The sequence below is a fragment of the Haliotis rubra genome, unplaced genomic scaffold (genome assembly GCF_003918875.1).
Source record: "Haliotis rubra isolate DU_JTF1 unplaced genomic scaffold, ASM391887v1 Scf509, whole genome shotgun sequence".
Taxonomy (NCBI): domain Eukaryota; kingdom Metazoa; phylum Mollusca; class Gastropoda; order Lepetellida; family Haliotidae; genus Haliotis; species Haliotis rubra.
In genome coordinates, this window is record NW_025767201.1 from 101347 (window position 1) to 117445 (window position 16099).

At 39.1% G+C, this 16099-nt stretch overlaps 1 protein-coding gene across 4 annotated transcripts in view; it reads left to right on the plus strand.

The window, feature by feature from the left end:
- Nucleotides 1-1571: 1571 nt before the first annotated feature.
- Nucleotides 1572-16099, plus strand: part of LOC124292128 (protein kinase C and casein kinase substrate in neurons protein 2-like) — a 66102-nt gene continuing 51574 nt past the window's right edge. Inside the window, exon 1 of one of the 4 annotated variants that reach the window (XM_046729181.1) lies at nucleotides 1572-1676. The gene's annotated coding sequence lies outside the window, so the exon portion shown is untranslated. Of the gene's footprint in view, nucleotides 1705-16099 lie in introns of all 4 variants that reach the window. The other 3 variants (XM_046729178.1, XM_046729182.1, XM_046729180.1) reach the window with 3 other exon arrangements.

Sequence of the window (16099 nt, forward strand, 5' to 3'; positions counted from 1 at the left end):
GCAATATTTATGACTGAACACCTGTACTACTTTGGACATTTTGTGCGTATATATATATATGCAGTTATTTTTTCTGTTAACTTATTTTAATATAATTTCAATTTAAAGTACAATGATTACAGTTATATGTGAACTGTAAAAAGCCAATAAAACAGCGAGATGTTTTCCATGGGCATTTCCATGGTGATACACAAGAGCAATGAACAGAAGAAAATTTGTACTAACTAAAACAATATGCCACCCTGGATAATACTTACACATCATTCATGATGGGTGTGACGTAATTATTTCATAGAAATAGAGAGAGTCTTTCTCTATTTCTATGATTATTTGAACACGTGCATGTGTGCTGAAACTTCCATGGTTGGGTGACATATCCCCACGTATTGTAGGGCTTGCATAAAACATATGCACAAGGTTCGTATGCCTGACTCCATGAACATTTAGAATAAAAATTCAAAGTAAAGAAACCATGCCTATTTGTTCTCTCAAGTGACAAATGTTGTTACGCTATCAAATGTATGCTACTTAATTATGTCCATATCTACAGGGGCGGTGGGGTAGCCTAGTGGTTAAAGAGTTCACTCCTCACGCCGATTCCCCAATGGCTTCAAGCCTATTTCTACTGAATTACACTTCAGAAACAACATCTTTGCCTTTGTAATACAGAACGATTGGTGGGCAATAGGGACCAATAACACCCCTCTGGTCAGGAGGGATACAAAAGGAGAACTCCAAGATGTTCGAATATTTATACGGTGTGTCAAACATTTTTTTACCCGTGAAGGTCCGGGTTAGAATGAGCCTTCAGTAACCCATGCTTGTCGTGAGAGGCCACTAACGGGATCGGGAGGTCAGGCTCGCTGACTTGGTTCACACATGTCATCGGTTCCCAATTGTAGATCGATGCTCATGCTGTTGATCACTGGATTGTCTGGTCCAGACTATGTTATTTTCAGACCGCCGCCATATATAGCTGGAATATTGCTGAGTGCGGCGTAAAACTAAACTCACTCACTCACATTTATCTGCTCATAAAACCAATGAATAGTATTATGTTACCCTACCGACAGACCGTAGTACGCTGTCAGTGTCTTCAACCCACACACACACACACACACACCAACACAATCCCGTAATTCCAGCACACGATCATGGGCTTTATAAATGTTGTCTTATAAGAACACATTTCTCGCACTCCTCCGCCTTTATTTTTCTTTCACTCAAAACATCTACTATCAGGATCAAAACCATTATGTCACGAATAGAAATAAATAGATTGGTACATTTAAACATTAGATCTACCTATGTTCCCATACTTTAACTTATAACTTTTGGACATAGATCTATATATATACTTGTATCTGTACACGTTCCAAGCTAGGTGTACTTGTATTTCTATGGAGGATAGTTACGTAGCTCATTCCGGCCAAAAGTTTGACATTGCCTGTCTACACGAACGTAATCTCGCTTCTTGAGAATATACTCTAGATCTGGCATATATTTCTCCGGTCCCGGTCGTGACCATCTTCATTCATGCAAGAAACGATGGGCCAATCAACAGTCTTCTAACAGAGGCGAACCAATTGTATTGGCTGTTACTTGAGAGCAAGGCAAGAGATCTTCCACCCATCGTACGGACATATTGGACTTGCTTTCTTAGGACAGAGACCCAGGTGATACATAATTTGTAACTTTATGATTGTGAGTGTTAATATTCATATGCTACATGAAATTGAAGTCTAGATGGTACTGTGTTTGCATGAACCTAACAGACATGGTTTCTTCGTCAACTGTACAGCTCGACATATTTAGTATTTTGACAGCCGTGCCTCACTTCCTTCCATCTTGCCTCTGCCTGTCATGTCACCTTGTTTCCTTGTGTTGATAGATCCCTATCACTGCGCACCTGCGAATATGATGTCAATAGTTCACTTTTCACCACTTGTTCTAATTTTTCAAAGAGATAGCCGTTGAGGCCTATGTATTAATCATTAAGTCACAACTTTTTACGGCTGCGATTAAAGTCATCCCAGGTTTGTGTGAAGATGACTCGAGCCCAGATCTATATTAGGTCAATCTCGACATCACTGAAGAAACTGCTGTGCAGGAATATTTTCCCATGCATACCATTAACGCGTGTTGACACTAAAATTACATTGTTTTCTGTGTGATGTTTGTTTTGAAATATTTCTTATTTGAAACTTACTGAACATTCTAAAAGCAAAAGCAGTAGGAAATGACCTGTCATATTGAGAACAGGTAAGTAGGTAAGTGAGAGTATTCAGCATGAATGACTATCTTTGTCTTGATGCAAGAAAAACTATGTAATATATATGAGGGGACATAGTAATTATAATGTCTGTCTGTAATCTTTTCTTGTGCAGATCGTGTCTCCAAATCTAATCGGCATTCTCACATGAACCTTTGCACACACCAAGACCAGGATTTCATCTGCTGCCTTTTGCAACTTAGGGATTTTTGAGAATGTATTTTTCATTCAACAGCAATAAGTTTGACTTTCATTCTATTCATATTATTTGTTTGTCCGGACCCCTATGTTTAAACCCAATGGGTATTTTTTCATCATGTTCATAAATCCTTTACACATGTAGACCAGGTTGTCAACTGGTGCCTTTGCTATTTAGGGGATTTTAGAATTTGTATTTTTTCATGGCAACAAGTTTGACATGGATTCAATTCACAAGGGAATTTGTTTTTCCAAGAGCATATCTCGAAAAGTTAAAGGTTGTCTTCAGTTAGCACTCAAAGGAACCAAATTGCCAACTGTGACTTCCACTTAGCATGCTCACATATATTTTCTGAAAAGAACCTGAAGCAGCCAGTTCCAAACCCCAAATCTTTGTTACTGGAGCAGAAGTAACACTAATTAGGACGTGTTTCAGTATGTTTCATTCTCAAGCACTTAAAGTGCTTTTCAATAAGTGACCAAACATAAGTCTGTACAATTTATCTTAATCAGCGATAACATAAAGTTATGTACTCAGCATAACGCTCTACTGGTGTAGAGCAGTTTAACCATCGTGATCAAACCAAGATGTCCTCAAAAACAGCAATTTTGAAGCCACTCATCAACAATATTGTTCACGCCAGTAGCCATAGTAGTTGGGTAAGAGGGATTTATCAAAACTTGTTTCGGGCAAATATTCAGCCTCATATCTGCATCAAACATAATTAACAATGCCCACTATTGTCCTTTGATATATTCCAAATTCATGTTACAATGACATGTGTATATATAACTGATAACTACTTTTGTGACTCTGAAGAAGTAGTCTGTGTTCACTTAGAACAAGACCCGTAAATAGGAATATTTTGAAAAGCTCTATTTTCAATTATTTAAGTAAATGTTATCACACACTACCAATTTAAGAAAATGTTAACTTTTGAACAAAATAACAATGTTTTCCCCAGTTTGTCTGCTAGGAGCACTTATTCAAGAATTTTAGATAATACATCCCTTGGTAATCTAGAAATGAAACAAAAATCATGTAACAATATCAAATGACTAAAAGAAGAATACACAGTGTATGTGTTAACGCAAAAACATGCATGTTTTACGCAAATAAATCAACAGTTCACGCCCAATATTTTCTCCCTGCATATTCTGCAAGCAAACCATTTGTAAATTACTTCCTTAATTCACTTGATCATGATGATACTGAAATGTAACATCGTCATTTTTGACATGGTGATGTGTAGCCTAGTGGTTAAAGCGTTGGCTCGTCACGCCGAAGACCCGGGTTCGATTCCCCACATGGGCACAATGTGTTAAGCCCATTTCTGGTGTCCCCCGCCGTGATATTGCTGGAATATTGCTAAAAGCGGCATAAAACTAAACTCAGTCAGTCAGGCAGTCAGACATGGCGATGTTACCAAAACTTGGAATTCCCCAGGTTTATAAATAGCGAGATGGCGTGCAAAACTCCGAACCCTGTATGACCATATATGTCAAGAATTCATACCTTATATAGCTATTTGCAGTTCTGAGATGCTCGAGTCACATATTGTGTGCCACATCTTCCCAAATTATTTATGAAACTGAAAAGCTCTTTTAATGGGCTAAAGTTAAGCTGATCCTTTTTCAAAATAATGACGATGACTTGTGGACATATGAACAGATGGTTCGTGAAACACAACAGGTAACCGAAAAACATATTTTCCCCAAGGAAACAACAAAATAAAATAAAGTTTCTCTCAGCTAATATGCTTGCAAATGATTATACAATGCTGTGAAATTTCAAAAGTTTACTGGGCTATGCCTCCAGAACCCCCTTGAGACCTCACCACTTAGTGGCTCGGGCATGCACACGTAAGATTCCGATGGGCTTTGCTTTTTAGGAACGCAACGCCTTTTTTCCTACCGTGGACACTGATACCCAGTTGTTAATTTTTCCAAAACTTTATTTTTGTAACAATTTCAAATTGTAAGCATTCATTACTGTGGCAGAAGCTATTCCAATGTATTTTCATATAGCTGAACTTCCAATATCCTGCAGCCAGTTATAAAATGAGTTGATTTTGAAATATTTACCCTAATTTCAGTTGTAGGGGTTAGTGAGTATGGTTTTACTCCACTTTTAGCAAAATTCCAGCAATATCACAATTGAAGACGGCAATAATGGGCTTCACACATTGTACCCGTGTAGGGAATTAAAAATGGGTCTTCAACGTGACGAGTGGACACTTCAGCCATTAGGCCACCCCACTGATCTTTTCAGCTATGAATAGGATGACTGATTGTGGTGTTGCTCTTAGAGGAGAACTGATCTAGAGCAATCCCCCAGGACTGGTTGTTGCTTTTCCTTGTGTTTTTTTGTGAAGTGGGTACCAGGATGATATCCCAGCATTCTTTCTGTTGTGCCAGAAAGGATAACACGGGACATCTATTTTCACAATATCCACAGTTCTTAACATGTGTAGGGTAAAACCACCAAATATGGATGACAACAAGGGAGTAGTAATTGTTGTATGCAATTTAGTTGCCCCCAAAACTTAAGGATCATTGCTGTTTTGAGAATATGAATTGAGCTTTATTGTTGCATAAATAATATGTACACACTTTTGCTGTGTTCTAAAGTCGTTCATCATACTGTCCACGCCTCAGAAATTAAAATATGCTTCCACTGCTGGTAGAGCTCACAGAGATCAATAATTGATAAATATCAGAGAAGTAACTTTGAGCAATAATGCCAAAAAGATCTGAAAATGAAATAGATAAAAAATATTTCTCATCTGTAGTGAGTTAATGCATGTTTATGCATAGATTACTATCTAAACAGCGTCATGAACATAATTTGGAAGCAGCTCATGGATAAAGACCTAAGTTTGTATATTGTGTGAGTAAATTAAAACTTTCTTCTATTGCAACAGTTAATGTACGATATTATCGATAACACAATTTTCATATCGATAATCATTAATAATCATTCTCATCGATGATATTATTAGTGGTGGTCCGATTAATTGAAATAATCGAAGATTGGTCGCAGTGACCAAAACGACCAAGCAATCGATCATGTTTTCTCATAATCGAATACAAACAATTCTGGAACACCTTTTGCATTAACAATTTTGTTCACAAGGTTGGTTTTGTCTGTTACATTTCATGAGCAATACAAGCTCGGTCCAAGTCATGATTGAATTTATCTTAAAGACCCCAAGAAATTTATGTTCCTAACATACTAGTCATCCTTGTGAAATGTGAAATTTGCGGAAAAAACAACCAAAGAACTACAAAAAATTTCCCAATGTTTTTGTGCAAACAGGAAAATTTCATAAATGACGCTAACCAATTATTTTCGATGATTGACCGGTTGTAATGAAACAATCATCAATTATGAGATTTTAACCAATTCCCAACACTAGATATTATAAATCATTTTAGCCAGCCCTAACTGCTGGGATACTTTATAAAGACTTGACTAGAACCACCAGGGATGCATCCAAATAACGACATCTGATGGGCATCCACCATTTTTTTGTATGCTTGTTCAGGTTGAAAAAGTAGCCTAATGGTTAAAGCGTCCGCTTGTCAAGACCCGTGTTCGATTCCCCACATGGGTACAATGAGTGAACACCATTTCTGGTGTCCCCTGCAGTGATATTGCTGGAATAGTGCTAAAAGCAGCATTAAGGCTTACTCACTCACTCAGGTTGAAAAAATTAGCGTGTGTATAAACAATGTCTCAAAGTTTATGTCTGTTGCCCTTGCAGATAGTAACCAAGTCTCATGTAACAATCAGTTGACGTGCCTGAATATGACATGAGACTGGGCTACTATCTTTAAGGCCAGCAGATGAAACCTAATGGCAGTGTTAGACTTTCAGGTTAAAGCCATAGACAGATAGATCAGTGTACCTTTAATATTCTTTAGCTCCAATGAGTAACTGGTCCAGGCTTATGATAGATGCTCCAGGAAAGTACTCTGAAGAACTACTAGTAAATCTAAAGACATTTGCAGACAGTCCTTGGAATTTCTACCATAGTCTTTTCAAAGGCTTCTCATTCAGATATTCAGATGCCCCTTATTAATTATTTTCATCACACTTTTAGACGCGTTTTTGTGTGACACGCAGAATTTCCCTGTCTGTGATCAGGCAGTCTCGCGAATATGTGATCCCCTCTCAAGTTGTCACTTGTACGCGTAACGGGGGACTGTCTCACATACACGTTACATCCTCTACTGCTTATTGTCCCAACAAATATGCTTTGTATGCCTTTTTTATTCATATTAAGGAGTATTTATTGGGTAAATTATTCCTCCCTGATGTGACAAGTACTGTATGATTTTGCTTACGGTTGAAAGGCAGAGTTTGTAGAACTTATTAAGCACCTGTTAGTGCAGCAGTAGATAACATAGTCACCATTAATGTATTTTAAACAGTGTTACTTGACAAATGTCATGTTTTTGCACATTTTGCTACTGACTTAAGAACCAGAACCCAGGGTTTGCTTATTATCTGAACTTGACGCTTGACAATGCTTTTGATACAGATGGAGTCCTGAGTCTGCTTAGACATATTTGATTAGACATAATCATGACAACTGTACTGATTTCTATAAATGATTCAGTGATCTATTTCCTTAATGAAACTTATGTATAAGAGGCAACCAAAACATTCCGGAATTGCTGCTACATAAGTGTCATTATCCTATCCACAATTGTCCTTGCTCAACTCGGTTAATGGATGGTTTTCTTGGTACAAGCCTAATGCCTTGGCAGCTATTACTTGGCTATTATCTAGCGGTAGTGTTGAAGATGTTATTGTATGACCAATGTATGCAGCTGTACATGTTGTACTTGCCCAGGTAATTTCTTATCACATCACAAGAATCAGAAATTATATGTTTCCAGTATGGCTTTTGTACTGACTAAAATATATAAGTATGACATATGTTAATGATAATCATCTTTGCTGCGGCATGTCTGTTTGTTCATTTGTCTTAAAATCATCATGTTTTTCAGGAGATGATTGGCCAATAGCCACGGTTTTACCTCGATTCATAAACTTGGGGGTCCCGGGGGTCGCCGAGACCCCTAATTATTAGTTTTAAGGGTCCTTGCAGGCAATATGAAGGTCCAATGAAGTAACGGTTTAGAGAATTGTACGTTTTGATCATTTCTTTAGAGCCTGGAATGAATCATTGATCACATGGACAGATGGGTGAAATGATGCAAGTAACTGTTCTGCAAGAAACAACCAAACACTTAGCAAAGTCAAAGATGTCATGTGGGTACATTGAAAATATTGTGCATCCCTCTGGACACAATGAATTATTTTTCTGAATCCATTCTCTACATAATAAAATTTGTGCGTTCTGGATGCACATTTGCGCGTTGCATAAAACCCTGCCAATAGCTATAGCTAATATTCTGTCTTCAACTGTATTGTTGTATTGTCAACCAGATTAGTGCTTATACTTGATAAGGTTAGTAGAACTGGCTATTGGTATAGATCATAGAGATTGGAAATCGTTTACTAAATATAGAGCAATTATCGATAAATATCGGAGACGTAACTTTTTGAGCAAAAATGCTGAAAAAGTCTGAGAGAAATAAATATGTTTCACATCACTTGTAAGTGGTGACATGTTCATGCATAGACTACTAACAAGACAGCATCCAGAACATCATTTAGAAGCAGACAATGAATAAAGTCCTAAATTTGTATATTGTGTGTGAAAATTTAAACTTGTTTCTATCACAAAAGTTAATGTCCGATATTATCGATAACACACTTTTCATATCAATAATCATTTATAATTTTTCCTATTGACAATATTTCCAGCTAACCATCATTTTAACCAGCTCTAAAGAATAAACTTATTATTTTCTGTGAAAAGGAATTACTAGGATTCAGAGGTTCATATTGTAAGTATTGGTGCCTTTATCAATGATGATTCAGAAACTAATGTAAACAATCAAATCAATATGCTTGACAAAATTGATCATGGCATTTGGTACTCTTTGTCAGTAATACAGAAACACAGTGAGAGAAGACAATGCCATCTGTGTGTAGTAATACCATCTCCAGTCCTCCGGTCATGATTGACAGGTCACACTGTTGACTCAAGCAGAGCCTCTGGGTCACATGACAACACCACTCTGATTGTCATCCAACCACTCAAACAAAATAGGTCAGAGGTCTTTGTTTGTCAGCCATACCTGAAATTCCTTAGTGCAGGTATTAGCCAGCCATGCATAACCAGCCATCTAGCTGGTCTGGCAGGCTGCAGATCAGGATGGCTTACCTTGGCATCGAGCAGGCCAGCCGCACCCACATTGACTGACCCTACTCTGTGTAGTCAGTCTTCTGCCTTAGGCCTATCTCATAAATGTAGACTTAGACATATTGTCATTGCCGTCATTGCCGGAAAGTAACATGCCGATCGAGCAAAAAAAACCCCTTTCCACTGTTTACCAGGTGTCAGATATATTCCACTGTCCACTATTATACAGCTAACTGTGACTTACACTTCTACCATGTATATGCAATATAGACAAATCTTATGGATAACAACTTGTTTATTTCATGAATGTGATGTTTTGATACAGATTCCCAACTTCTAAAATGCCACTCAAAGAAGTGTATATACATTAGAGATACTTTAACCTGTGATTACAGCAAAGGCAAGTACATAACACTACATACATTAACTCATGGAAGTCTTTCGTATATGTCTACTTCACTTAATGTTTGACCGCCTTGGTGGTGTAGTGGTTAGAGGGTCCGCCCGGAGATCGGAGGTCGCGGGTTCGATCCCCAACCGCGTCATACCAAAAGACAAAATATGGTACTTGTTGGTCCCTGCCTGGCGCTGGGCATTAATGGGTACAACAAGGACTGGTCGGCTCGGAGTCAGTATAATGTGTCTGAGTGGGGTATTCATGCTTCACTGTGGCATGGTATCTCAGTGGGCTAGCACTATAAAACCAGCTTCAGTCTGGGCTAGTACAAGCAGCTGCACTTACACATACACACACATGCACGTCGTCATATGAGCGAAATATTCTCAAGCACGACGTTAAACCCAATTTCACCTCACCTCACTTAATGTTTGGCATGGCTTCATAGGCAGATCCAGAGGGGGTAGCAAGGGTGCGTACATCCCCCTTTAGTCTTGAAAGTTTATTAAATAACCATTGAAACTCTAGTGAAAACAGGTGAAAATGAACTTTTTTCAAAAAGTTGTATCCGCCCCTGGATATGCTGCCTTGCCTGTTGACTTCCAATGATTTCATATTGCCATCCTTTTTATTATCTGTCTGCCTGTCTGCGTAATGGGATGACTATCTCACTGTTAATTGATACTGTGTTCATTGGCTTTAGGAGAATGACAGCTTCCCCTGGTAAACGACTCAATACGTGCATTAACATGATTAAGGCACATTGTTTTACGGGGAGATTTTATGATCTGAGTTTTAGCAGATTAAGACTTCAGGCATTTCATCTTTAAAGGTAATGAACAGTCTGATATTTTCTTTTTAATGGAGTGAGGTTATTATATTTTAATGAATATTTTTGTTGTTTAGTGAATCAGAACAATCATGGCAACAGCAGTAAACAATCTACTCCATGGTCATGATGCTGAAAAACTAATGTCAAAGTTGTAATTCTATTGTAACCTTCACTAATAAATCATGGGTAATAAACAATGCTAGATAAGTATTTTTGTTTCTTTGCTGTGACCTCAAACTTTGAAAAGACATTGATGATAGCTAGCTGTCTGACCTGTCCACTTTATCATTAGTCATTGTTCACTACTGGTTGAAATTCTGAACACTGATCAGCTACAGGTGATCTGGGTCCATTTCCTGGTCCTCTTTACATCTGAATTCCAAAGGGCAATCGCTGCCTTCCGATCATAATCCTTCAAGGGAACCTTGCATTGAGCCACAGTCATCAATTTTGACAGAGTTTGAGACCTTGCCCTCCAATCTGTCTTAACCATGTTAACCCTACCCATTAGGTCTGCAACGAATACACTGTGGCGAATATGATACGTATCATGAATATTGGGTAATGAATACGAATAATTATTCACGAATACAATATTGTAGTGAAATGATTGATGTACAATATGGAACGCCCATGTTGACAGTTTTGATTTGTCACAGCAATAACCAGTGATCTCATGACACTCAAATTTGGTATGTAATAGTTATAGTCGACTGTACCATGTGCAGTCTTGGCAAACTAACATGACTTGCACTACTGCAATGCTAGTACATGTTCCATTCTTGCATATCTCACTTTGGAAAGGACATAAGGGTTCAAGTAAAACATGCTCCCTTAACAAAATCATAAATATTCATTAATATTCGGTTCTGGTGACCACGAATAACGAATTGAATTCATGAAGGGCTACGGTTCAATTCACCGGTTACAGCCTTACTACCCATCATGGAAATGCCTCTCTAACATTCAGCTGAAGACACAACCAACACCAAAGAAATCTTGCTATATCTTGCAGACAGTTGTAGCTTCTCATTTCTCATCACTAGACCATAGATCAATATATGTAAGATCTTTATGTCTTCTCATAAGATTTGATGCTTTTAATAGGAAATCAGAGAGCCCATCAGTGCATGCATCATTATCTATGTTCTGTCTCTTTCTCATTCAAAGTCACTTTTCCTTTTTTCAATACAGATTTTCCAGAGTTATTTGTAGTAAATATAGGTTAGCACGAAGTGCATCTAAATGTTCACTATTCAGTTGGTGTGCTTCGAATTTACTCATTCTTTTGACCAAGCAAACTGATTAACTTTTCCATCCTTGCCAACTTGCCATCTGAATTCACGACAAAGTCAACGGAAAATAACATCTTTCACCCTGTCACACATAAGCCAATCTTTGTACTTATCAGGCAGCCAATTCTTAGGAATACCTATACTTTTAGCTATTTTTTCATGCTGCCAGCAGCGCTGTCAGTTTCATCACCAAACATACTTTCGCTGTCAACTTCTAAACTTTTTTCCTTCCGATGTTTTACAAATCGAATCAGATTCTTTAGACTTGAAATTTCTGGGGGAAAAATAAAATCTAAACTAAACGATCTTCACACAAATGGATGACTATATATCCCCACAAAATGTGGGTGTGGTCCAAGCAAACCCTCTGATTGGGCAACACTTGTAAATTTGCACATTCTTTATAAATTCACAGGAATTTTTACTTTCATCGACTGCTTGACTTGGAAATTTCAGATTTTTTTTTCAGCAATGGCTTCTCAAAAGAAAGCATCAGTTGTAAATGTCTCCTTAACAAGCATCAACCAATGAGAGAGCTTGCTTCGACTACACCCCTGTTTTGTGCAGATATATCGTCATCCATTTGTGTCAAGATCGTTTAGTTGAGAGTCAAAATCGGGTTTCAGTCGACTTGCAGAAATAATAATAAAGAATTGGTAGGTGTCATGAGTGGTGCTCAATAGGCCAATCATCCATGATTATGTTTACATTAGTTTTAATCGATTAAATGCCATGGTAGCGTAGCGATCGGCAAAACAGGCGGGTGGGGTGCACCGAAGTGTCCGGCCATGTCATGATGTATTGCATTGTACTGTGAAGCATTTTGAGTTTGGGGTCACATCAAAAACAATATTTTAAAATCTTTTATCCTCGCAAAGAAACAAGGGCCTGTAAAATAACTGTCTGCTTCTCAGTATATCACAGTAGTACACATAGCACATGTTACCAAGTGGACATTCAGAAATGACAATATTTTAATTTGAGGTCAATTTCAACAAGGAGTAGGTACTCAGGAAACTCTTGTGATGACAAGGACATTGAATGTCAGTTGTAAAGGTAAACAATTTGTTTAACTGCATATCTCCTTTATGCATTTACTGCTTGTACTTTGACAGAAAAATAAAGAAAAAGTTGCTCCAGCCACTTGTGAGGCAGACCTCCTCGCAGCCTGCGCAACCAGAAGTGATGATTTCACACATCTTCATATCTTCTATGGAATCTACTTGGATGCATTCAATTTATTAGAATCAATTATAAGTTCAAGTGGGGTCAAGTTCAAAATGTTAGTAAAATCTATTGCTATTATTACTACATCAAAGGGCCCTCCTGTCACAGACTTGCCTCCCCACAAAGTCTTCAGATGTTGCATCTTTTCTACCCTGTACTGTGAAGATGTGTGACGTCATGAGTTCCTGTCAACTAGGCTGTGATGAGGTCTTCCACACAAATGGGTAGAGCACAATCTTTTTCAGCTGGATCTCCTCACAGTTTTATTCTTCTGGTCAAAATACAGGCAGTAAATGCTTTAAGGAGTAAGGCAAGATAAGTACACAAATGTAAAAAATATTCAAATTTTACTAAATTTTCTAGTTACATGGGTCAAGCAGTCTCACCTGTTTAAGCTTATTATGATTGAAACCCAATGAATCAATTTAATAATAATATAATTTTTTAAGTATAATTGATATTTTTATACTTATCCTGACTCATGATCTTTTGCTTATCTCCCTTTCCTTTTCGAATGGTAGTGGAACACTTGAATCCCTTGAAGTTTCCGAAGCGGACGTAACAATACACTCACCCACTTTCTTGTCTTACTTCAGTCTCAGACAAGTTGAATCATGTTGATTCATGTGGCTACAGATAAACTAGTATCTTCTTATTACTAGATATCTCATAACAACCCATAGATTATGATAAGATCTTTATCATAAATGAGTTGCGACCCCTTCATGTACAGGTAAGATCTTTACCCGTACAGGATCTTTAATCAATCATGCTAGCCTGTCCTAGACTGTGTGCATGGACTTTAAAACTAATACTTTTTCCTTAGTAAAAGTTATCAACAAGTCAACGTGATAAAGTGTGTGATTTTCCAACTCAGCGCCTTTGAGGAACCGTTAGTTGCTGTGCTACAACGAGAGGCCCAAATTGGTGAATGCCTTAGACGTTTTCAGTGGCTATGTCTCGGAGGTAGTGGTTGACAAACACCGTATCCGACTTCCAAAAGCAGCCCTCCATAATTGCTGGTATAGAGCAATTTCTCTGCAGAGCCAGTGTTGACGCCAGTGCTCTGACTTCGTGTGGGTTGGAAGCTCTAGGAGGTTATAGTCCTGCTGCTATATATGCTCTCAATATGGCGGCTCTCATCCAGAACGATGTCTCTGTTGATAATGGGATGAACAGGCACTTGAATTTTTGTCTCCTTGTCTCAGTCTCTTGAAGATATATCATCAGGGCTCTGACCGGACACAAGGATAGGTCTTCTATATCCTCTAGGCCGAGGATTGTAGATAGCGCTGGTACGTGGAACTGTCTATCTGGCTGACCAGGTAGTTCCATATAAGTCGTAGATGAACTGCAGCATGTTGCCTCGTGTCGAATCTGGTTCAACCAAAGTCCAGCGCATGTATCTCTGATATTCGAGCTGCTGTGGCTAGCGCAAGCAGGAACAGAGTCTTCTGTGTCAGCAGCTCGAGGGTAGTCTGATCTAGAGGTTCGTAGGCATCACTCGTAAGATGACCTAGAATTACATTCAGATCCCAGGCCGGAGCTCTGAACTTCTTTTGCTGGTCTTCCAGTTTAAAAGATCTCAGCAGAGCAAGTAATTCTGGTACTTTCGTCAACTTGATGCCTATTTTCATGGTAATCACTGTACTGATGGCGGCGAGGTATGTAGATAATGTCGAACCTTTCAGATGTCTGTTCTGTCTAAAATGACACAGATATTCCGCCACTTCAGGATGAGTAGCTTTCATCGCAGTGAAGCCTTTCCGCCTTGCATAAGTCTCAAACTTCAGCCATTTGTCATCATACAGGTTATGAGTAAATCTGCATAACGCTAGCGTTACTGCCTTGGCTGCCCTGGCGGAGTATCCTCTTTTCTTCAAAGATGTTTTGATACTGTCCACACGTGTAGCTGGAACAATGTCGGGTTCCTGTGGACTTGCTTGGTGTGTGGATGTATGAGTAGGTTCAGCCAATCTGGTAACTTGATTGCTTGACTTCCGAGATCTTCTATTAGGTCTAGGAACCATACTCTCGCTGGCCAGTATTGAGACCAAAGTCAGTTGTAGCGCCTGTGTCTGTTTGATCTTCAACAGTACTTCCGGAAGTAATATCGGGGGTGGAAACGCGTAAGCGTTTTGTCCTTCCCAAGATATGCTCAGTGCATCTGTTGCCCAGACTTGAGGATCTGGAACTGGTGAGACAAACGTCGGTAGTTGTTTGTCGAACCTCGTGGCAAACAAGTCCATGCATGGGGATCCTATTTTCCCAAATCTGACTTCATAAGGTTCACCAGCCATCCTAGTTGAGTGAACAACTTGATTGTGAAGTTCAGTTGTAGTTTGAGTTGACTGGCATCTTGGTGAACCTGAATTCCGTCGTCCAAGTTGAAGGCATTGCGTAGACCTCGATGATGTAGATATGCGACTATAGGCTTGGTTACTCGTGTGAATAGCCACGGAGCCGAAGATATTCCAAACGGTAGGACATTCCATTGGAAGTGCTGCCCTATGAATAGGAATCGTAGATACTTTCTTGATTCCGGATGTATGGGGATGTGTAGATACGCATCCTGCAGGTCTATGCTGGCCATGTAATCTGCTGGACGGATGAGTAGTCTGAGTGGGGATCCTATTTCCCTTATGATGAGCCGGAACGCTTCTGAATGGGTGTAGTGGTCGGGAGAGAGCGTCTGCAAGTACGTTCTTGGCTCCGGGTATGTGACACGCCTTTATCCAGATGTTTGCTTCCTCCGTGATGTTGAACAACTGGAATGTGAGCTGTAGCAGGCTTGGAGACCTTGTGGATCCTTGCCGATTTATGGAGAATGCCACTTTCGAGTTGTCCGTGTGGACCATCAGCATTCTGTTGTTCAGCGAGCTTGACCATAGTTGTAAGGCGTTTATCACGGCTTTCATCTCCATCAGATTGATGTGAAGATGCTGCTCTATTTTGGACCACCTTCCTGATGCAACTTGACTGTTGAGATGCGCACCCCAGCCCTGCATCGAAGCATCTACATACAGATGTGTGTCAAAGGCCGGCTCTTGTAAATAGGTCCCTCCACAGACGTTCGACCTATGCATCCACCACAGTAGATACCTCTTGAGGTTGTCTGGCAGCAAGATAGGGTCTACGCTGTCTCAGTGATAAATCTACAAATTCAACTGCCTGAGTCCCGGGACTCACTGAGCTGAATAACTACGAGTCCCTCAGAACTTTTATGAGTCCCTAACAAAACTTAATGCCACCAATATTATTCAAACTGGTTTATTGTTACTATAGGTTGCACAGTGAGTCTGACAGGTCTGGGATATTTCACAGAACAGAGCTGGTAGTACCTAAATCGTAACAAATGGAGACTCTTCCATTTTAACTTGTAGTTCATACCCTATCATATCAAACACAGATGTTAACAGATCACTGGCAGTGGTTGGAGAATCATAGTTGATTTTACCTTCCTTGAGAATTTCAGTGTCTTCGTTTTCAAATTCATATAAAAAGTCAACAAAACGTTTAAACTTTGTCAGTGGGATGTTTTCACAAGCTAACCAATGAACAGATTTCATCAAGGCGACAGCTGCTTTGTCTTGT